Source organism: Botryllus schlosseri, chromosome 11 (assembly GCF_051294905.1).
Source record: "Botryllus schlosseri isolate E-star chromosome 11, Bs_hap1, whole genome shotgun sequence".
NCBI lineage: Eukaryota > Metazoa > Chordata > Ascidiacea > Stolidobranchia > Styelidae > Botryllus > Botryllus schlosseri.
Window position 1 is genome coordinate 19,193,953 of NC_137246.1, and position 7,857 is coordinate 19,201,809.

At 42.4% G+C, this 7,857-nt stretch overlaps 1 long non-coding RNA gene across 1 annotated transcript; it reads left to right on the plus strand.

Moving 5' to 3' along the window:
• Positions 1 to 6,965: 6,965 nt before the first annotated feature.
• On the plus strand, positions 6,966 to 7,555 carry LOC145450025 (uncharacterized). The gene is made up of 3 exons (XR_013918402.1): positions 6,966 to 7,172; positions 7,226 to 7,297; positions 7,362 to 7,555. It is a non-coding gene; the product is annotated as an uncharacterized LOC145450025 (long non-coding RNA).
• Positions 7,556 to 7,857: the final 302 nt, after the last annotated feature.

Consider the following 7,857-nt stretch of genomic DNA (forward strand, 5'->3'; position numbering starts at 1 on the left):
TTGGACCTGTATTAGCATACAACCTTTTGAACTTCCTGAACTAAAGATATGAAATACATTTTCCGCATTTAGAAGTAGTATTTATGACTTTCAATTCCCAGTATCATGCTTTGAGTTTTAATCAGTTCTTTTGTCTGGAGAACGTACATGTTGAAGTATAAAAGCAAGCGTAGTAATGCCTTTAATTTCCGGAAATAAAGCTTTGCAATATGGCATTTTTACGACCCACCATATTTTTATTAACGTTTGCTAATCGCGCAAAGTGTTTACACCGTATCCAATACAGTATCTCTGTATTGCTCTTCGACTAAACTACGGGCCTTATAATATGGTGGAGGGTGCCATATCATGATATTTAAACGTGCTGTTCGAGTAAACAGATGATTATTAGTATCTCATTTCTATATCAATACTATCATTTTCATCCCATGATGCGGACGTATGCTTATGCTGTCGAAAATTTGATACCTGTTATGCATCAATATGAATCGAGCTCTGCACCTTTCGCATAGCTCAATTTGCAGCTTTTGACAATCCATGCGAACGAATTACGATCGTTTTCACAACTATTAAGTTACTTGAGTAGATTTGAAGAGTCATTTCTACTTCAAGTAGTTTTAGGTTGCTTATGGAAGAAGTACTTCTACTCGTACTTGAGTAGATTTCTTGACTACTTTGACCACCTGTGGGCATTAGTAATAGCACGTGGTTTGGTATACATTGCAACAAGTTACAACACTGCCCTCTGTAAAAGTCTAACGCACATCTCCTGGTGGATAACTAACAACTTTTGAATCATGGTGGAATAGAACCCGTGCAGGTAGCCTACACTGCTGGGTTGCAATACTAGGACCGTTGCGAAGATGGAACACCGAGTCTACCTCTGACATAGCACATCCGACACTATTGATTTTCTGTAGCAGAGATGATCGGATTTCCGGATCCACCTGGCTAAAGATTTGAGTCCGAAAAATATTCCCAATTTTTCATATTTCAGAGGAAAAAATCCCAGTCCCAAACAAAAAAAATCGATTAGGCCTACATTGAAAATCGATGAATTCTCACTCCAGATCGTGGTCAACTGATACCCGGTGGATATAATTATTAACATGCGACACTTGTGCGATGTCCCTTCTAATTTTTGACGAGTTTGGGCAAATACGCTAACTAGCTGAACGGTCCGTTGGACAGTCGGACACTGTGTTCACGTCAGCAACTCATCCGTTCCAGTCATATCTCATGATTTATCTCTCATGACGTACACACCATAAGATTTAACTACTAAGTGGTGAGATAGCTAGGGCAGTGAGTGGTTTCGTCTGTACCAAGCTACCATGGCGGACGTCATTTTAGCAGTAAACAGCAGTACCATTTCCATGGTAATTCCATGATTACACTCCGTGAATTTGTCTACAATTACATGCTGACAGAATCTTTCCTCGCATGCAAAAAAAATCGACCTGCGTGAGTTATGGGGTCTGTGACGAATGATTTACGTTTTAGGGGGTGTAAAGTAAATTTGGATCGACATTTGCATTTTTCTATATCACCTTTCAGACTAACAAATCCGTCATAATTTTAGATGTGAAGTATCGGACTTGTATCAGGGTATATAATGGCACATATTTTTTGAATCAATACCTTCCTCGAATGGATCGACTATTTTTAGGTCAATTACAATATTTATGAGGTGGGGAACCTATGGTACCATAACCAAATCAAGCAAAATAGATCGACTAACTATAATCACTTGACAAAAGAAACTCGCCTATCGGCTGTAAATCATAGTTATCTGTGGTGTTTTATCGCTATTACGAGGTATTCATCATCATCATTGGTTTATTAGCAATTTTATCAGTTCAATACACCACAAAAATGCGATACAATGAAAAGACAGGAAGATGTCGAAGCGACAAGGAGTAGTCTATGGAATCTGACACCCACCTTGGCCTAGGCGATGTAAAGAGGAGGCATGCACACTGAATGAAAGTAAAGAAGATAGTACAGAAGAAGAATGCGACAAGAAATAGGGCGGCATGTCATGGGAAGCGAGATCGATAGGTCAGTCGTGGTCCGGTAATCTTGAGGATGGACTGAATTTATTTAGTAGTAATTGCTTGTATTTCGACATGCTCGTCGACTGTCGGATGGCCGGCGGGATACTGTTCCACACATCAGGTCCGGCATATTTGATGGAGCGATGATCTTTTCGGTCGAACATATGATATTTGGACGACGTGGACGCGCGTGTGTTGTACTTGTGCGCTTTTGATTCAGAGGTAAAGAAGTCATTGAAATATTCGGGGCAACGACCGCAGTGAAACTGATACATAAACTTGGCGATTTCTAGTTTCCGCATATCTTCTATGTTTAGGACGCCGAATCTCTTCAGCAGCGACTTATTGGATGGGCAGCCAGGCCCCTTTGGGGCCCTATAGCTATGATTCGGAGCACTTTATGCTGTAGTTTCTGCAGTGGCTTGAGTGCAGTTTTACTGGCATCCCCCCAACAGAGGATGCCATCATAGTGTCCTATATGGTGTCGACACAAGCAAATCGCACGGTTCAATGAAATTGTATCACGTCACAGTTTCCATTTGGCTACAGGCAATTTGACGGTGATTTTTGACCGACTTGCCGAGCATTAAATTTGATGAATCGGGTATCAATCGAAAGCTGACGATGTACTGCTTCCGAAAATATAAATTTTATTCCACTCATGGCCCTGGAACCCCCACAATCAGCCCCAAATTATTCATTGTCGAGTAGATTGGCAGTGTGACGCAACAATGCTGTCTGGCGAAGCGAGAGACTAGCTCAAGAGCAAGGATGCGGCCGAGCGGCGAGAGTGGGATCAGCTGACGTCGCGGCAATAGCAATGTACAACCGCGCCACAGAGAAACGCTGCGCTGTTGATACTTTTTCTATGCGCTTCGGCCCGCTTGTTGCGTAGGGCTCCAGAGATGCGTGGCGCTGTTGATACTTTCTATAGGCGCTTCGCTAAAAGCGAGCACACACCAGCCTTTCCTTGATTTGTAAGGGTAGATCTGGGTCCACAGAATGTATTAGGGCCCTACCAATTTTCGCGCAATATCCTTCAGCTGATAGAGATATGTAGGCTACGTCTAAGTAGTCTACATTGGATATGTCAGATTATTATGATATCGACTGCCTTATCCCGCTTGTTGCGTAGCGCTCCAGAGGCATGCCGCGTTGTTGATGGCGGGTGTCGATACTTTCCATAGTCGCTTTTATGGTCAAGTATGAGCAAGGAGCATATTGAGCATGAGCAATTGAGCATACCGTACATTACAAGCTTTTATTTGATCCGTCTGGGTAGGACTTGGTCCGCGAATGCAGCAGGTAAAATGTCGAATGTTGAATAAAGTTTCACAGCATAAGTGTCGAATTTAACTGGTATCGCTCTCCGGATTCAATCCGTTACTAGAAATCTTGCGGGCCATACCTGCCAAATGATTCCAAAATGTTACCACCAAATTCATACCTTTGTTTTTCACTGGAATATATCTGATATCACTATAAACGTTGACGTTGGAATTTGGTTTAGCATTTTTTAACCACCAAACAGTTTTTTGAATGCTGGGGACCTTTTGCGTCAAAAGTAATACAGTGGTATCACAGATATTTGAATTATATTCATTCTGTAGCCTGTATTTATATTCGTAATGTAACTTACGTAAAACGGATTTGCATTATTTTTTCGCATCTGTGAATAACTGAATGTCCATTGTCCATTCGGCCCAACAGAGTTTGCACTTTTGTGCCTTCTCGGAATTTGGTGTCAAGGTCACCGACGTGGTGCTTATGGGGACTAGAAGAGTGAAAACTCAACACTGTAGTTGTATTACTACAATATGATATATTTACATTATCTAAATTTTCTGTCTTGAGTGAATCTTATTACTTAAAAGTATATTTTCCTACTAGAAATATCTCTATCAGCTGAAGGATATTGCGCGAAAATTGGTAGGGACCAAATACATTCTGTGGACCCAGTTCTACCCTTACAAGTCAAGGAAAGGCTGGTGTGTGCTCGCTTTTAGCGAAACGCCTATAGAAAGTATCAACAGCGCCACGCATCTCTGGAGCCCTACGCAACAAGCGGGCCGAAGCGCATAGAAAAAGTATCAACAGCGCAGCGTTTCTCTGTGGCGCGGTTGTACTATAGAAATTAAACATGGAACGGCAACGACCGATTTTGCAGCTTCGTTCCGCTTCGCAGAGGCTGGAGAGGAGAGTGGTTTTGCGTAAGCGACTGTAGGATTTCTGGCAATCCAAAAGCTATCTTCCCGAGCCCAGAAATTATTGAATCTGGTCTTGATCGAAAGCTACTGTTGCACCGATTCCGAAAATATAAATTAAAATAATGATCAGGCACTGATCCACATAGAATCCGTCCTCAAAGTCGAAATATCGGCATTGTTCGAACAATCGGAGAGTCGCAACGGGTCATTGTTACGGTCATTGTGTTGCGGTTACCCGATTGTTCTGAACAATGCCAATATTTCAGACTTGGAGGACAGATTCTAGGTGGATCAGTGCCTGATCATTATTTAAATTTATATTTTCGGAATCGGTGCAACAGTAGCTTTCGATCAAGACCAGATTCAATAATTTCTGGGCTCGGGAAGATAGCTTTTGGATTGCCAGAAATCCTACAGTCGCTTACGCAAAACCACTCTCCTCTCCAGCCTCTGCGAAGCGGAACGAAGCTGCAAAATCGGTCGTTGCCGTTCCATGTTTAATTTCTATAGTTGTACATTGCTATTGCCGCGACGTCAGCTGATCCCACTCTCGCCGCTCGGCCGCATCCTTGCTCTTGAGCTAGTCTCTCGCTTCGCCAGACAGCATTGTTGCGTCACACTGCCAATCTACTCGACAATGAATAATTTGGGGCTGATTGTGGGGGTTCCAGGGCCATGAGTGGAATAAAATTTATATTTTCGCAAGCAGTACAGCGTCAGCTTTCGATTGATACCCGATTCATCAAATTTAATGCTCGGCAAGTCGGTCAAAAATCACCGTCAAATTGCCTGTAGCCAAATGGAAACTGTGACGTGATACAATTTCATTGAACCGTGCGATTTGCTTGTGTCGACACCATATAGGACACTATGATGCCATAATGTAACTTCGATTGGATTAGGGATTTAAAGAGTATCAGAAGAACCCATGCTGGCATGAAGCGCCCAAGGCTGTAGAGCAGGCCGCACTTCGGTGATAATTTAGTTTCTAGGGACTGAATATGACTCTTCCAGGACATGTTCGAGTCCAGTAAAACTCCGAGATATTTGGCATTATCTGTGTTGGAAACGGGCTGACCAGCGATATTAACGGTTAGGTTATTTTTTGAATTAACTGTCAGCAGTTGCGATTTCGAGGCGTTTATGCAAAGGTTGTTCTGGGCCGTCCCCTCATGGACTTTGGGCATTTGGTCACCAGTCAGGGCATCCAGCTCTGCCGTCGAAGATGCGGAAGAGAGGAGGTGAGTATCATCAGCGAACAGTGTGGTGTTCAATGAGGAGGTTTCAAAAAATGTCGTTGACATATAAGGTGAAAAGGACCGGTCCAAGTACTGAGCCCTGGGGCACACCACAGGTCACCGGGTGAGGAGAGGACAAGGTGTCTGAGATCGCAACCATTTGTTGGCGTCCAGTGAGGTAAGTTTTCATGAGGTCAAGTTGTGGGCCCCGAAGTCCGTAACGCGCCAATTTCGAGATGAGAATTTTATGATCTACGCAGTCAAACGCTTTTTTTAGGTCGAGAAAAATGCTACATCCCACATTTCGCTTCTCTGAGATATCATAGTACTGTTCGGCCATGTCGATTTGCGGGTAATATGTATGTGACATTATTATAATTTTGTAAGTTTAGGCGTAAATCAAAACATGATTTTATGCCAACATTTGAGTTGATATAATCTATTTTATTCTTGAAGGTCGCGACGAAACATTCTTTATTGACTTATTGCTGTAGCTTAGCTTATAGTACACAACAAAACAAGTTAACAAATTTGAGTTTTTGAGCGTATGTCTCGTAGGTCCCGTGGTCGTGTGCCTTTGGACCCACCGGGTGGGGACCGATGACACGTTCGAGCAACAAACTTTAAACGTTTATAAATATTTTTTGAAAAGGCGGATAACCATGTTGTAAATGTCCGCGATAGGTAGAGCTTGTATCGAAGTGTTGAGACAGCAAAAGATCTGCTATTCTCGGCTGAAGATTTGCGGGCCAGAGATCATTTTGCAGTTTTTGATCCATCGGTACCACATCTCCCCTACTTATCATTGATAAATTTTTCTAAATTATATTGCAATTGCGCACATAGTTTTAGCTACTAATAAGGCTAAGTCTGATATTAGTTGAAACGAGCAGGCGCAAAAACGTTTTCGTGGCGATTATGAGAGAGAATTCAAAGTTATCTAACGAAGCTTGAAGGGCGAGTGTTTCGCACATTGCAATATCTGCAATTGTGACATTATCCTGGAGCTGGAGGACATAGGAAAGACCGCTATTTCATCTCACATTGATACCCCAAAACACAAGAAGAGTGTCATAATGATTAATTTGAGCTAGTCAATGAATAATTTCCCACAAGTCGATCAGCACCAACGACCACAGACGACGAGGCAGCTGCTGTAGAGGGTACTTGGGCATTCAATACTGTCAAACACAAGCAATCATTCCTCACCAAGGATTGCGCATCGCTATTGTTCAAAGCAATATTCCCCGATTCCCACATCGCAAATAAGTTTTCTTCGGCCAGGACCAATACTACAAGCAATGTTCCCTCTAATTTTTGACGACCCTATTCGACAACAGTGCGTAACGAATGAAAAAAAAGGTCATCACTTGTAATTTTTTGTGCGCAACTTGGATTTTATATGCGCAGAGACCGTGTTATCATTGCGCAAGCTGCGCAGCAGCTTAATGGGAACATTGACAACAATCATTGTTACAGGAGTTCTTGCTCCATACGCTCAAAATTGATTTTTTCTAAACTTGGTGTACGGCCTTTTTTCATCTTGGTTGACGCCTCTTATTCACAACGAGGTGAAGAAGTTTGGTTTATCACCCTATGGGGGGGGGGGGGTAAGACCGACGTTTTTTTGGGCGGGGGCTGGCGAAGTGCTGTTGCGGCCCAGAGTAAAGGTAAACCTAGACCTGAGCTGTCGTGATATCCATGAAGCACTTTCTAATAACAGGGAGTAGCTGGAGCAGATTGTTTCTGGCGAAAAGTATGGAATGTGATACGCCACGGCTCGTATAAATATAAAGTATGTTCACAGAAGCTTTTTCATGCTTATCTATTTTTTCGACTGTCCTTATTTTTGGATCCAGGTCGATGGCAACCCTGAATATAAGCAACAACAAGAGGAATGGAGAAGGAACGTTCATCGTTCAACTGTTGGATGACAACTCTGAGGTTGTGCGTGCGTACACTGCTGGTGACACTGACACACCGTGTTGCTTCATTCTGCCAATGGTGTACATTGTACATCTCAATTTTTCATAAAGATGTAAGAACCATGCAATGCCCACGCAGTCTTGCTTCAATTAGGATATTGTGGTACGTTGATCAATGATCATAACACCGTGTCAACCTATTTGTTTCATTTGACTGTTTATGATTCACAGAGCAGACAATGCGCCGTCTGTAACGGCAGGCCTATAAAGTAGGCTAAGCTCTAAAATGTCAAACGATAAGTTCGCGATCGTACAAAATCTACGATACAAATGAAATGCAAGTTGCAAAATATTTTGTCTTTGTAAACAATTTTGACACTTTTTGACCTAACGCTATAATTTTGACTTTTTTGACATGTCAAAAAAATCG